The following is a 17,126-nucleotide window of genomic DNA, read 5'->3' on the forward strand; positions in this document are numbered from 1 at the left end:
TCTGAAGCTCCTCTAACAAGCCTGAGAACTGTAGCCAGTCACCTAAAGTGGGTGCTAGACCCTCTTTCATGGGACCCCAAGAAACATGAGGCCTACTACCAACCAAATTGCCTCTCTGAGAGCTAACCATGGGGTTCCAAAGGAGCTGTCTCAAGCACTCCTCTGAGCAAGTAGGTTGGTGTTCCTCTAAGCCTCTCTGCAGCTGCTCCCAGGAGCAAAGGAGACTCACAACAAAATGATCCTCCAGTCTTCTACTCAGGCCCTCTCTATGCATCTCTATGAAAATCCATATGGTCGAAGGTCTCCAAGGGCCTCCGGACTGAGGCACTCTAGCACTAAGCCACTGAAGCAAAACTCCTTCAAGGGCTCCTCCCCTAGAAGCAATACTCTGACAGCAAACTTCCCAAGCAGGGCTCTGCTCTATTGTGCTCGATTTATGATCCCCAAACCCCTCCCCCCCGAAGAACAAGGTAGAGTGATGACCTTCCAGGCCACTTTGGCCCAGGCTATCTAATTGTCGCGCCCTGAGAAAAGGAAATTCTTGATAAGCCTCTCTACCTGGCTGATGCAAGAACTCAAAAAGATCCAACAAGAAGTGATGTACCACATAAGAGCCAACAACACCTAGTTGACCACTACAACTCTGCCTGCTAAAGAAAGTCATGCAAAGCTCCAATGTAATAGCTTCCTCCTGATGGACAGGAGGAGGGGTGCAATCAGCTTCTCAAGAGACAAGTCCAAGCCAACCTAACAGCCCAAGTATCAAACTTCAGACCTTGGGGGAATCCATCTGAAAACCTCACTTGGCAGCCAATCAAGCGTAGGAGCACTACCAACCAACAAAGCCACTCTCTTCCTCCAGTTGATCAATGCGCTTGATGCACAACCAAAAGTCTCAAGAGCCTGCTGACACCTGTGAAATTTGGCCTCTTGGTCCTCCAAGTACAAAGCTGAGTCATCTCCAAAATCAGTATCCAGCTAGGGAGCACTAAGCCACATAGACTGAAGTGTTGTGAAACCAAGAATATGCTCATTGACTTAGCATGGAACAGAAAAAGGAAGGTAGCAAGAGGGCAGCCCTTTCTGACCAAATGTGTTGACGACCATTTTCAAAACTGTAGCTACAAGAACCAACCCCACTTGGGGGGGGGGGGGGGGGGGGGGGGGGGGAAGCCTAATAATAAGCAACGAAAGGAAAAAAAAATAAGCATGTCACCCCGCCACCCTCTTCCCTCCCATGCTTGCATGCAGTGGGCGGCTTCTCAGCTTGTTGGCCACACTCTCTCCATCTCTCCTCCATTATCACCAGGGAAGCCCATAGGGTGCCTCAAATAGCTTTCTCCCTCTCGTTCCTCAACCCACAAGGGTCCGCCATGCATGGGACAAGAGTAATCCCTCTCTCTCTTTCATTACTTACACACACTCACACTTCTCACAACTTCCCCACTTCTCCGTCTCTTGTTTTTAGCATAAACTCTCTCTCTCTCTCTCTCTCTCTCTCTCTCTCTCTCTCTCTCTCTCTCTCTCTCCTCCCCTTATCTCGCACTCTCTCCCTCTCTTTGTCCCTATATCGGCAGCAGCTGTGTAAGCAACAATCCCTCTCTCTCTCTCTCTCTCTCTCTCTCTCTCTCTCTCTCTCTCTCTCTCTCTCTCGTATCCACACACACACACACACACACACACACACACACATATATACTCTCACCCACACATCCCTCCCTGGCCCGCAACACGCATCTCTCTCTCCCTGGTTGTTGACTCTCTCTCCCTCTCTTGTGTTCGTGTCGACAACTGCCACGAGGACGCAAGAGAACAATCTCTCTCTCTCTCATTCACACCCACACACACACACCCATAGACACACATGCATCCTAGCCTCTCTCTCTCTCTCTCTCCCTCACCCCCTCAGCCTCTCGCTCTATCCCCATCTCGCACTCCCACCCTCTCTCTCTCTTCCCCTTGTTTGGGCCGCCATGTAGGGTGTAGCAAAGAGTAATCTCTCTCTCATTCATGCCAACACACACACACCCACACCCACACACTCACCCCAACCCCTCTCTCCCCTCACCACACCCTCACGTGCTCTCTCTCACTCTCACTCATGATCTCTGTGTAGTTGAGCAAGCAATAGATAAAGATATAAAAAAATAATAATAAATACATCTCCTATAGTCTCGTTCACACACACACACAAACACACTTGGTGACCACGCACACACCCACCAACACACACACAACCCACACATACATACAAACACACACTCACAGCACCTACACCCTCACACGGTTACATACACCCACACATGCAAATTTACGCACTCACAAGCATATGCACATAGTACACGAGTACACGGCATGCGCACACACGAAATAAAACAATATAACATGCCATACACACATACAAGAAAAGAAAACAAAGAAGCTCGACAATCGACGCCCAACACAACAACAAAAAGACAGCAAAATCATGAGGTGGCGACACCAAATCAAGAAAGGACACCGAAGGCATGCCCCGGCCGGCCCCAAAAGCAACGAACGCGGTACACCGATGCACCAACAAAGCTCGTGATTCACTCGCATCTCACCCACGACACATCTCTGTAGTAAATATCCATAGGATAATCTATTTTCCCTGTTTTCAAGCCAAAAATCTTGTATAAAAACCAATTATATATTGCCACCTCTCTCTAGGTGATGGTCACAAAGGCCCACTTAGGAGATATCATTTTAAAAATTCTCCTAAGATAGAGCAAGGGTCGACCATCTGGGACCCAACTCCTTGCTTTGTCTCTCCTGATTAGGGCGCTAACCTAATCAGGAGATTATCCTAAACTAATGAATCCTGCACCTATGAAAGGGCACTGAGAGGTCACTATCAAGGGGGTGGGGGGGGCGGGGGGGGGGGGGGCAATTGGGAGTCAGCACTTGAGAAGGAAGCCATGCACACACCCTGACTCCAAGAGTCACCACACACAAGAGTAGAAACTCCGTGTATATGGAATTCCCTCCAAAGAACACACTATAGGTTCTCTACCTCTCACTATCTCTCTATCTCTCTCTATCAACAGAGTCGCCATCTCGAGACTACGGCTTTTTGTAAATATCACGTTGAATCAAGTTTCCCTCACATTCCAAGGGGTTTTCATCACCTACGTTTCTCTCTCTCTCTCTCTCTTTCTCTCTCTACAGTGTGCATTATTTGTGCTATTTTAAATCACCGTTGTCTGCATCCTAGCCTCTCAAAGTTAGGTGGTGCCCCCTATTCGTTTCTCGTGACCAGCTTGGCATGCACGGTACTAGTATTGAGGACGTTGGGGTCCGTTTTGAGCTTTGCATCGTTAGTGTGAGCACGAGACAATCTCCTCTACAACCTGCCAAAAATACCTGAGTGTGTGCTCGTCCGTAAAGAGCTGACGCACATCTGATCCAAGCATCTCAAAACCCCATCCTACATAGAGTTCCCTCCAAAACCTCCCTGTCAACTCTATCATAGGCCTTCTCAACATCAAGAAGAAGTATCAATAGATCCTCACAACAAAGGTGTGCAAGGGAAGAAGCCTCCCAAAAAGTAAAGATGTTGTCAAGGATACTACAAACTCCTTGACAAAACCTGTCTGAATCTATATGTCTCACTATGAGGATCACTAGTGCATGGTCCCAAAAAGAAGTCCTAGTCAGAATGCAAATTTTCCCACCCAAGTCATAGAAGTGGTCACTAGTGTAGAAGTGATCTATCCGAGATAGATTCACTCCTCCCACTCTATGGTCCAAATGAGGGAAGGATAGGTTGTCTGGGAGTCTCACAAAGCTAGAATGTTGCCACACATCTGAAACCCACAGAGTCATACATAACCTCTCTCAAGCTACCAACTCAACTCCATACAGTAACATGGCTACCTCCAATCCTGCCATAGGGGTCCTCCAACATGTTGGTAACCCCCAATGCACCAGTGCTTTTCCTGCGACGACAAAGGCTCTACAATGTGAGACCAAAACTCTAAACTCACCACATTGGGCACATAGATGTTCAGGAAGCCCAAGATGAAATCTGAACCTGCATAGTAATCCACTAAGCCCTACCAGGCACAATAATCCCTCTCCCGGGGAGGTCACCTAATAAAAATGTAACCTATCACGTGAGTTCAACAGAAGGGTATTTAAAGTTCTTGAAACTTACAGAAATATATATACAGAAGGGCATTATTTTTTCAAATTTGCAAAAACCTTACGGATTTTAAAAGAAAAGGGTACATTATATTCCTAATAAAATTCACAGATAAAGGGTTTTACAAACATGTATTCAACGCACGTGATATGGAAGGTTTACACATAGTGAACCCCCCGAGATCCCTCTCTCCACAATGGCCTGCTCCTAGGAGTTTGTAGTAGTCATACATACCCCTCCCTAGATTTCATCAGGTCCAAATGAAGCTGACTAGAATGTCTCATACCGCCGATGCAAAAGCTGACCATAGAATCTAATGTAGCTCTCACACATATGATTCTCAAGTAGCATAATAGGTCAATCTCTCCTCCCACAAGGCATCACTGAATCTCCTGACCCACTCGGCCCCTTTGGTGCAAAAGCTAGGGCCCACCTAATCCCTACATGCTCCATGAGACAATTCTCATGGGGACCGAGAGAGAATTGATGCTACAATAGCAGCTAATTGTGCTATCTTTGATGCATGCTTGGATGGGGAGTATTCCACATTCGAGTGTCCCTGAGATAGGCATGATTGCAAGGAGTGTCTAGCCCAAGCCCAATAAGAACAAGCCGTGCACAAGGAAACCTCATGTGTCTAGGAGTCCTCATGTATGTGTACATAGCATGGTGGGCTCTACGTGTTAGCAGCAAAGAGATGAACCACAATGTGTATACATCCTGTTGAGTCTCAAGGTGCCATTGAATACTTGGCCAATGGCCATAGAGTTTGAGCCAAGTCTATAACCTCTAGGTCTCCCATGTGATGAGAGAACTCAAGGGCCTATGCCTACAACCACTTCACCATTGAGTCTAAAGTCCACTCGGGCTGGTCCCTGCCACATAGGAGAAAAGAGAAGCCAACCACTCAATGGTCTGGAGCCTCTACCCCTCTAGCTGCAAGGAAAATTACATGAACTTTGAAGCAAGCTGCCTCAAAGATTGGTGAGGGGTCAACAAGAAACCGTGTATAGTCATAGGAAAATAAATCCCAACGATGACGAATGTTGAATCTTGTGAGTCCACAAGGGACTACTGCAAAGCGGGACGTTTGCACCAGAAGGGGGGTTCGCAAGAAAGGTTGTCCCTCTCTCACCAAGCAACTTGTGGCAAACGTGTTTCCAAGAAATCTCCTAGCAGCCGAGGATGGTCTTACCCCCTAGGACGGCTATAGGGCAGTGGGAGGAGAGGTGGAAGCAGTGGGGTAGCTCAAGAAGGAGGAGTGGGGGGTTGGGGAGCGGTAGAGGAAGAAGGGCGAGAAGGGGAAGAGGAGGAGGAAGGAGGCAGAGGGGAGGGGCGGAGGGGAGCTCGAGGAGGGGGGGTCTGTCAAGGATGGGATTCAGGTGGAGGGTGAAGTCAAAACATCTTCCTGTTGAAGAGGGTTAAAACAATGCCCAGTGGGAACCTACTACTGTTGGACTAGAACTTGGGTGCCACTCTTGAGTGCGAGGCTGGTGTGGTGGCCCCTATTCATTCCGACCACAAACCTCTTGCCAGCCCTCCCCTGCTTGAGCCCCAGGCTTGGAGGGTGGATCTACCTATGCACCCTGTGACTCTGTCTACTGCAGATGGCTAGCCCTTGAAGGCTAGGGCTAAGCTTGAGGTGAAGTTCAGGGTCTCCTCCCAGGACAAGACTTCGCAAGATGGCCCATCTGACGACAAATAAAACACTGATTTGGGACACCCGAATACTCCACACTCTGACGGAACCAACCACCACTCACCCGAGGTAGTAAGATGACCATCGGGAGAGTGTGGGTATCTCAAACCAAAACACAAACTGTGGGAATTTCAACCACCCTTGGCAGCTATAGAGGCTATCGTGCGGGGTGTCTCCAAGATAGTCCCAGTCTCTCAGTCTATCTTGTAGAGGAGCTAAAATCTCTCCTGAAGCCGGGGAAGAAGACTGAAATGGGCAGGTATGCCTCCTTGACAAGAACGTCGATAGCAGGATCAAAACCATGGCGCCATTGTTCAAAATGTGCCCAAACTGCTCGGATAGCCAAGGGGCTCATTTGCAATGACCTTGGATGACATTTTGGGAGTCTCAAACTCTATTTGGTAGTAGCCACGCTAAAAAAATTGAACATCAAGAATCTTGTCCACCTCTGCTAAAAGGTGGGTCTGAATCTTATTCAAACCCGCCTCTGCTAAAATGTGGGTCTGAATAAGATCACACACCATTCCTCTGCTAGATTGGGTGCTGATGATCTTGCAGATGATGGAAGTCGCTTGGAAGTGATCCACCTTTGTGGGGGCCATGCTCGCTTGCTGTGTCACCAAGAGAGCAAGTCGGATGGTGGGCTATGTAGGGTTAGCAAGGGGGCTTCTAAAGAGTCCCTTTGGGGTGGAGCATGAGCCTCGATATATGCATATGTACATTATGGGAGATATACTTATGTATCTAAAAAGTCAGAAAATAAATCTCCTAGCATTCATTCCCACTATGTATGTGCCATAGCACGAAAACATGTTACTACCTCCCAGTCCTTTGTGCCATGATTTTCTAAAGATTTTCTGACAACTCCCACTACAATTTGACTATCTACAGGAGTCCCTCATGGTGTATGTCAAGGAGCCAACTAAAAATGCATAAGGAATTTACTCTATCCTCATCGAATTTGGGACAAATTTTTTTTTTTGAGCTTCATAGATGAGAGCAATGTACTAGAAATTAACTTCCCCTCTCCATATTAAAATACTTCATTACAAAAGAAAAATTTACTCTTTTGTGATAAGACAAGGAATTTCTTTAACCTATCTTGCATAAATTGCATGACAATATTAGGGGTTTCTTCTCTCAAAATCTTCATATCAAGGTTCTCATGTGAAATTTGCCTTTAAAAATAATGCGTCTATTGGCCATCTGTCTCAAGGCTATTATTCCCAAAACTTAGCATACCATCCAGAATTAGGATCAAAATGAGAAGGCTACCATCTATAGCTTACTTTGTATAGTGGTGATGATCCAATTTTTCTTTGCATGTAACCTTGAGGATTTCATGAATGCATCAAAATTATAATAGCATTTACATGGTGCCAATTTAAAGAAAAAAAGATTCTCTTCACAATGAGCTTACTTACAAACTAGGATCTCCTTGCCCTTACCCTTTGACTGCTATTTATATTTATGTCCTTATCTATCTTGGGGGGTTCACCATTCAATACCCCCCTATATAACATGTATTCGTGGGGTGTTTTAAAAACCCCTCTTTTAGCATGTTACCCCTTATTTTAGGAGTTTTTTTCAAAATTGAGTATAAACATCCCTTATTTTCATGTATCTCTACTAAATTGCCTAAAATTTTTGCATTTTAAAACCCTTGTATTCAAACTCACGTTATACGTTAACATTATTACATAGTGAACCCCCCAAGTCATCAAGATTATCATGCAAGAACATTGTCTTGACATCCATTCCAACTAACTCTAAGTCCTCTATGGCATCCAAAGAAAGAACTATCCAAAGAACACCCATATTTACAACTAAGAAAAGGCCTCATCAAGATTCCCTAATTTTGCTTGAATAGTTTTCAATTAATCGAAAATTGTACTTTGGATACCCTTAATTAAAAAATTTGTACTTTGGATTCCCTTAATTGGGTGTGATCTACAACTTGTAGACCACTTAAATGGCGAAGCATCATTATTTTTGGCAAAGGTACTAAGTCCCGATTCTTTTGTAAAACATTTTACTTTGGATTTATAACACTCCTTCACTTAATCTTTTCATCTTGTAAGATTGCCTCATCATAGTAGGATGGCTCATTACTTTCCATTTGTATCATATAGTCTAATCTTTGTCCAAACCATTTAGTTTTCCTAGAAAATTGCATTGAACTTTCCAATCCAGTTTTGCATAAGGAATTCAGACACCTGGGTATTGGGCTACAACTCTCCACTCATCGACCAACACCTATACAGACCTTGCTATCCTAGGTCCCCTTGCCATTCCATGTGAGCTCATAGCCTCTTGTCTAGGTCCTTCCCAAGAACCTTGTCCTCACATTAATCGGCCCTTCAAGAGAAGCATTTTCCTCCTCAAGAAGTGGTAAAAGTCCTTTCTTAATCATGCTAACGTTCTTGCAAGTCGTACCTTCCTTGGGTGTTTCCTTCCGCTTGACCAAAAACTTTGTAAACATTAGTCACCACAAATATCCATGCAGATTGAGGATACACCTAGGAACATTTTTATCACAAAGGAATCATATATTCCACTAGATTTTAGCACCACTAGAAGTACCATCACTACTTCTTCCATTGATAGAGCTACTAGGAGCATCAATCTGCACCCTTTCTTCACCACCACTGGGTGCATTGACTACAAAAAATTGAACTAGATCTCTCGCACTCTAAGTGAGGATCATACCATTAAACCAAACTCTAGGGCTTTGGCATGGCCAAATTGGCAAGTAAAGTCAAGGCAACGCATGTAAGGCATGCATGGCTACAAACCAAAGTCTAGGGATTTCGCTAGATAATTCAATTAGGATACGACCAATTGTATTCCATTAATGGTCGGGATCTCTTCAATCTTGGAGCAAGGATCATTGGATTGGTTTTTCATACAATACTGGGGCCACATCTTTTAATTTCTCTATGGTGGTAGATACAATTACAAAAAAAATAAGATGGCAAGCAAGGTTACGTAGCAGTAAAGCAAGCATCCAAAATGTTTGGAGAAGCGTTTCCTGAGTTGGGGGAACTACAAGAAGTGCAAGGCATTTTAATGAAAAATCAGCTAGCACCATGATCATTAGGTATGCCATTTTATTTATGAGGGCTTCTTAATCCATATATGAACTAATTTTATAGGATTCTATGGAGAGATCTTCCAAAATTAATATTTTATGCAAAGACAAGGTTTCCTAGCATTAACGATATGGGGGTACATGCAAGACATGTCGCCTGTAAGACAACCACTATAGTAAAAAATGGTCATGATCAACCCATTGCCGGCAACCAAGATCCAATGGGCTTGCAAGGGAAACAACAAATGCCTCTCTCATTAGAACTGTGGAGAAAATTGATGGATTCACAAGGTTAGGGTTTGTTTGATTTTTTATACTAAAATAACAAAAACACTATATAAACTTGAGGAAGATAGCATGGCTATCTTTGCAAAATTTTTTTCCATTTTTAAAGTATGGTCATGTACTTCATTTGGTTTGTCTACATGAAAGACATGCGATTATGTTTGGATTAAGAAGCAATGAAACACGGATAACCCGTAAAAGGGTTTCAATGATGCTCTTCAACGGTGTCTTCATTGAGGAGAGTAGTAGAGACTAGTTTAACCAGAGCTCATGCAACATTGGAGGATTGTAATGATGAGTTAGCAATAAAGTGAGTCAGACATGGTAGAAGACTTGTATAAAAAAGGAAATTAGCAAGGCCGATAATTAATTTCAATTCTAGGAACTTGGAAGCAGAATTTATTATGATCAACCCTGTCAACAAGTTAGGTGTGAAAGGCAATTAGCAATGGGTACATGCAAAGTAGCATTAAGCAAATCTGGTATTTTTTATTTATGCAATTATTATCAATATTTGTATGCTTCCAAAATGGTATTCTACTCAACAAGGTAGAAAATCAATAACCAAGTTATAGTTTACATTTTTTAACTAAGATGGCATCAATTTTGTACCATGAAAACTTGACAAGCAAATGTTGCTTCGGTCAAGTAGAGATTGGCAAAAATATAAATTTTGATATCTAACCTTCATGAGCTATCTACTTCCAAATGGGGCAATGCCAGGATTTGATAAGTATATTAGCATGTTGCATGTAAGTTTCCAAAGTTTGGAATATGCTATTAGCATAGGAACTATTTATTTCTCCTATGGAATGTTTCTTCTTCCTCTTCCCTACCCTCATTCCCCGCTAGTTCTCTCCACCTTCGAAGGTTTTTGAGGCCTTGGGAATGAGGCTTGGGATAGTTAATGATTTTTGCAAAGTTTATGTTAAGATCGTGATGCATGAAGACTTCCATCTTCATAGCATCAGCAAGGTCACAAGGAACACAAAGATTGTATTGTAACAAAGTCTCTCTTGATGGAAGAATCTAAATACAAACGCCTTTTGGAGGGGGAACCGGATCCAAGTAAATCCGGTCCTCATGGATTGTCATGTTCTCCTCTTGCAAAAGTATTGTTCATGCCAAGTTAATTAAGTACTATGTTTATGTTGCTACCATCAATTAAGTTCACCCTCCAAGTTCTCAAAGTAATCTCACAAAAATGCTCACTCTAATTCTCTTTATTCGGCTATTCTCAAAGTTCATAGGACATTTCCATTACATTGGTATTAGAGCATTTGGTTTCTCTTTTCTTTCTTAAGAAGAGAGGTCCTTAAGTAGTATATTAATGGCTGATTTTGTTAATTATATTAGGGTAAGTGGGACTGGGATCGATTATCAGTTTTGTTGAGTCCACTATGTGGGATATGGTACACACCTCTGGAGCTTTGGTCTTAATAATGGGTTCTTTTTAGACTTGCCTACGGCTTTACCATTATTGAGCCATAGGAAGTCCAAAGGAGCTATCCCTCGGCAATTCTACTATGTTAGACCCACCCCACTACTCTCTATAATTAACCAATTTGAACCGTGGGTGTAGATACTTAAGTGCTTTGCATTGACAAAGCCTACACTAAGTAAACACATAAGTTTAATTAACATGAGTGACAATAGCCAAGAGAGTAGAATGAACATTGATAACTTTGATTTTGCACATGAAGGTGCTAATGATGATGCCCCCATGTTTGTTAATTATCTTGTTCCTAGGTTGCAACAAGCTATGGCCAACCCCGCTTTGCAAGCAGAAGTTACTCGACAACTTCGTGCTTATGGGATTTCCTTTCCTCTCCAAAAGGAGAGAGAGCTTAGGAGGCCTCTTGGTGAGACCCCCAAAATAAAACTCTCTCCCATACAAGAGGAGGAATCCAAAGATCAAGAAAGAAATGAATCCCTAAGTTCCTCCAAATATGTGACTCCACAAAGAAGGCGGACTAAGCGAATGCCAACTCCTCCCAAGAGGAAATGGTTAACCCATAGTCATTCTCCTCGTCACTCCAAAAGGGAAGAGAGGAAACAAAGGAAGAAAAGGGCAAGAAATAGGTCACCCTCTTCTCCTTATTCTTCACCTTCCTCCTCTACCAATGAAAGCTATGGCTATTCTCCTAGAGAATACAAGAGAGGAGGACATCACAAATCTTACCCTGCATGGAGAAGGTCACAAAAGCTAAAGATGTTCAAAGAGGGAGGAAAGAGTATCTCTTTTCTCACCTATGATGGCACCTTTGGTGCTACCTACAAAGTATTGGCCTTCATCCAACAATCTGAAGCGGCCTTTGGAGATGAGGGATTCACGGAGTCCTCCAAGCTACACCATCTAGCTATGCACTTCCAAAAATTGGCTAGTCAATGGTGGGCTAGCGTTCATGGCAACGGCAAATCCCAAAAGACATGGAAAACTCTACAAGTTTCCATCATGAAGAGATTCCTTGCAAGCGATGCAAAGGACAAAGTGCTCACCAAATGGCGGTGTTTGAGGCTTCTTTCTCATGAGTCTATCCACAAATATGTGGACAAGTTTTGGGATTTACATCTCAAGGCTACTATCTTTCAAAAAATAGGCTTCGGCGAGCAAAAGCAACAATTTTGTGCGGGATGAAGAAATTACCGAGTATGTCAACTCCCAATAGCCTGGTTCTATCACCAAACTAATCCACCACACCATGGTTTCTTCTTGCATCAATTTCCAACAAGGGGCTAGATGGAATGTCAAACCCGTGGACAACAAAGACAAAAATGATGCAAAGGGAGAAACCAATGCCCATAATTCTTCCCAAGGCACTTCCTACAACAACAACAATAGTTCCAAGGAGAAGGGAGTTACAAAAGTAAATACAAACTCTCTCATGAAGAAGATTTTTGCAAGGACCATAAGTGTTTTAAGTGTGGGGATAAAGGACATGGCTATCGTTCTTGCCCCAAGAAAAATTCTCGCAATGAGACTCCTAGGGCTTCCACCATTGAAGCTCCAAAAGAGGATGCTCATTGCAAAAAATCATCTCTCTCCTATGCTTGGGGAAGGTAAGGGACCATGATGTCTTCATCTTTTTTGACCCTTGCTCTACTCACAGCTTCATATCAATGGGTTGGCCACCAAGTTGGTCATTCAAGCTTTTGATATGGGAGATATTGTAACGGATTACATAAATTTCAAGGGACAACAAGTCTCTGTTACTCCCTTGATTGGGAAGTTGAGGCTTCATGTCCAAAGCTATGTTGACAATGAATACTTTTATCTCTCCTCTCCAACATGAGGATGCTATCCTCGGGGCACCATGGTTTGATCGCATGGCTACCAACATGAAGTTCCCTAAGAGAAGAATCTACTTCACCTACAGGGGAAAGAACATGTATATAGATGCTAATGAGTCTGGTCGTACTATACCACTTGTAAATCCTCTTGCCCTTGATAAATCAATGAAGAGCTCAGTTTTTGTGTACATGATTTTTGTCAAAGAGTCCCTAAAAGGTCCTAATGTTTCATCAAAGGTGAATAGTAGGAATCAAGAAGAGTTAGACTTGTCTAAATTTCCAAACGGATTACAAGATGTGTTCATCGATGATATCCCTATGGACTTACCTCCAAAACGAGGGGATGCTGACCATCGAATTGAGCTCCTATAAGGAAGCTCACTGCCTAACAAACCTCGTTATTGAGTTATCCAAGCTCAACAAGAGGAGATCATGAGTACAAGAATTGGTAGACAAAGGGATGGTGAGGCCTAGCTCCTCTCCCTTTTGTTCTCCATTCCTTTCAGTGTAAAAGAAATATGGAACATACCGCATGTGTGTGGGCTATCGCGCACTAAACCATATCACTATAAAAAAAAGATTTCCCGTACCTCGAGTAGAAGATCTATTTGATAAACTACAAGGCTCTACCTAATTCAGTAGGATTGAGCTTAAAAGTGGCTATCATCAAACAAGGATAGTGAAGGAAGATATCCTAAAGATCGTGTGGGACTCATGTCTAACCTCACCATCCTATCTTTTTGCAGTATTAGCGAGAACCACGATTAAATTGTCAATCCATGGGATGAAGCTGACTCGACTAGTGCATAGAGGCTACAAGAGGTTGTCAATCTCTCGGAAAAAAACTAACAACTTGCATCTAACTCAAGATACACTCAAGCGACTGAAATCACCAAAAGCCAATCGCTCATTGGCTAAAATTTCACATCCGTTACAGCATCAAATGACATCCAAACGTAAAAAAACTTCTAGGACAAGTTTATAAGACCTAAGCACATATGCTTATGGTCTCAAACGTCTCAAAACCCACTTTAGGTCAAGTTCCAAAATCGCAATTATTAACAGCAGTGGATTTTTGGCCTAGTCGTTTTCGACCCAGAATGCATCTAAATGCTTTAGCAATGATGCCCCAATACCCCACCTATGCTTAGTTTTTTATTTGAAAGTGTAAATTACTAGTTATGATGAAATTAGACCATAGTCGGCGATGCCAAAAGCTACGAGTTACTGTGAACTACTTACGTCAATGCGTAGAGCTCTTACTTGCGGTTGCAATGCAACAAACGCAACTGCAATGTGACAACCAAGGAGGGAGTAGGAAGCGCAGAAGGAGACGAGTGAGCGTCGTTAGCTCATGCTGTGTATTTCTTATCCAAAAAGTTATAAAAAACTTACAAAAATTGGCTTTTATACCTTAGCCAAGGTTTTTGGGTGGTCAAGACTAATAATCTGGAGTTCTACCAAAGTTGGCTAATGACTGGCTGATACAATCTGGAAGCTTGTAGACTCGGCTCATTAATTACAGAGTTTATCCGAGAAAATAGGAGTTACAATATTCTCGATTTATCAAAATAATAAATTTTTTACAAAGAGAACTCCAAAAAATTGTATCCATGTTAGCTTGCTGCTAACATTCCCCCCCTCCTTGCCTGTGTTGTCCCTTGACATAGCTTTATGGGCTAAAATAGTCTTTGGGTTGACGGTTGGCGAGGCGGTCTTTAAGCGCATCCAGTGCCTTCTGGTATCTGATTTTTCTTTCTTTGTCTGGCACTTGCAGAAATTGCATGGTCACTTTATTCTTCAGCTCCACCACTGAGTAGCTTACAAATCTGGATGTGAGGTTGTTGATCACAGGTGAAAATATCTTTGTGCGCCAGGTGAAGAATCCAGTGTAGAAAGATTCCTCAAATGCCAACATATTGTTTGATGGCACGAACATACACCGGGTGTAGAAGCCATAGAGAGTACTTCTTTGGAAGGCTGACTACTTAGATCATAGCATAACCCCTTATTTCCCTTGAGGAATGACATCCACGGGGTGCGTGCTTGCTCTGGCTCATGAAATACTTCAATACAAGTGAGCAGCATTCGGCATATTTTATATAACATGGCATAGGAGAGATCCGCTAGACTCTTGAAGAAAGACATGGCGCCCGTTATGGTTTTCACCATGTATTCTTATGTTGCTTGTCCTTTCTCTAGAATTGACAGTCTTAGGTAGTTAAGCCAAGTTGGCCTCTTCTTTGTCAATGCTTCATGCTCTTGCCATGTCATTACTCTGGGTACAGGACAAAATATGGGATCTCTTTGCAGGGCTGCAGGTGCTCTTGTGAACATAATCAAATACCGCAGATTCTTGTTTAGCCAGCTTAACCTCCAATTTGGGTGGTCTTTATCTACGCCATCTTCTTGCATGTCTTTGTACAGCCTCTCTTTTACCTGTAGTAATTCCACTTTGATGAGAGGGTATGGCAGGGATTGTTGATGCCATTGCGCATTGATGTGATTGGGAGTGAGCTAAGTGACATTGACAATCCATTGCGGATTTCCATTGCTCATCCAACTCTTAGGTGATCTTCTCTTTCAATGCATCCTCCTCATCTTTTGATAGTTGGACAATTGGCGTTGTGCCTGCATCTGTGATGCTAATATGGAAATCCTCTTCATCACTCGGCTCTACTATGGACTATGTCTCCAACTCAGCAAATGAGACCGGGGGTATGTCTATCTGTGGAGGTTCTGAAGTACCTACCTCATCCTGTGTTTCTGGATTTCCATCTTTAAGGAGTTGGTTAACTCTCTTGAGGTTTGCTATTTCCTTTAGGATCTCTTCTTCTCTCTGAACCCGCATCAGTGCCAGGTCCCTGCGCTATGATTACTCCAGCTTTAATTCTAACTCAAGGTCTTTTTTCTTCTTTTCTAGTGCCTTGTATACTTCATCAGTCCCTATGATCGAGGCCATGGCTAGATTTTCTCTGATTGGTTGTAAGAAGATTGCCTGATCATTGATTCATTGTTCAGAGTACTGTAAAGAGGCATTTGCAACATCCAAATGCATTGGAACTTTTTGAGCTGACAGGGATGTCGTAAGAAGTTCATTTGTAACTTCTGTCAGCTGCTCCTCTTTTGCTTTGCAAGCATCGAATAACTTGGTGAGCAGATCACCTAACTCCTCCATTTCTTTCTGATGTATATCTCTAGCTAGCTAATGCTATTCAGCTTCTGCTTTCATCTCCTGTACTTGCCTCTGAAGATCGGTGATGACAGTCATCCTGTCTACTAACTCTCCTTAGAGAGCATCCATCACCATTTCCAGCTCTTTGGCCTTTGTGCTGCAGCTAAGTGCTGCTGAACGGAGTCTCTCCGTCATATCTTGCATCTGTCTTGCATATTCATTTACTTGCAAAATGACCTTCTCATTTGACTGCCAATCCTCCTGTCTTGCCAGTTGAGTGGATGTTCCTGTAGCCTCGTCCCTGCAGCCTCGTTCGTGCAGCCTCATGTGTGTCTTTCTGTTGCATCATAGCTGTTGGTTCTTCTTGCGTGGAGGTAGAGGGTTGGTCTTTTTCTTTTTCATCATGAGTCCTTGTTGCCTCGGTGGTTTCTTGATGAGTGGAAGTAGTGGGGGTTGGCCTAGACTGTGTAGTCTCTTCAGGTGCATGGCTCACTTCCTTCTCTGGCTCTGGTTCTTTCTGTTGTTGTTGCTCTTGTGTAGCAGTGGCCTCTTGTGCAGATTCACTTGCCTTTTGCTCTTCAGGATTTTGAGTAGCTTTGGTGACTTTCTCTTGTTCCGGCTCTGCTTCTTACTCTTTTTGTTTCTCTTGCTGGTCAGTCTCTTGTGAAGATCCTGTTTCTATGGTGGACTCATGATCTTTAGCTTTCTCTTTCTCAGGTGATGGTGGTGGGCTTGGCATGGGATGGTCATGTTGTTCTGTAGGCAATGAGGTGGGTCTGGGAGACTTGTAAACTTGTTCTTGTGCTTCTTCTCTAGCCGTCTCCTCGGCTTGTCTCTGTTCCTCCACCTTCTTGTCTTTTCTAGCCGCTTCTGCTACTTCCTTCACCTTGAGGGCTTCTTCTTCTTGGCACATTTTCTCCAAAGTTTTAGTGGGATCTTCAACTTCTTTTCTTGTATGATGCTTCATCCTTGGGCCTTTAAGTCCAATAGGCACCCATTTCTCTGGGTCCTTCCCTTGTGCTTGTCTACTGCACTGGTAGGCATGTTTCTCTCTTTCAAAACGAGCTTCTTTTTCAGTCTCTTCTTGGTGGGCGGCCACATCTTTTCTTTTCATTTCTTCTCTATGAGCTCTCTTTTGAGAAATTTAATTAGGACCCAATAATTTTCCTTAAAGTCTTGGGCTCTTCTATGCTTATCAGCAACAGCCTTTTGCCTTTGCTGTGAGATAGAGATAGCATCCTTAATCTTTTGGAAAGATTCTTGTAGGTCCCGGCTATACTCATCTACAGCGAAGATCTTCTCGTGTACCTTAAGTAGCTGGGAACTTTTTTATCTTCCCTCAACTACCTCGAAAGGTGCTTTTCTCGTGGAAGTATGTACAGTGTTATTGTAGGCATACTCCACTAAGGGTAAGTAATTC

The sequence above is a fragment of the Adiantum capillus-veneris genome, chromosome 26, assembly GCF_014529385.1.
Source record: "Adiantum capillus-veneris isolate H3 chromosome 26, ASM1452938v2, whole genome shotgun sequence".
Classification (NCBI taxonomy): domain Eukaryota; kingdom Viridiplantae; phylum Streptophyta; class Polypodiopsida; order Polypodiales; family Pteridaceae; genus Adiantum; species Adiantum capillus-veneris.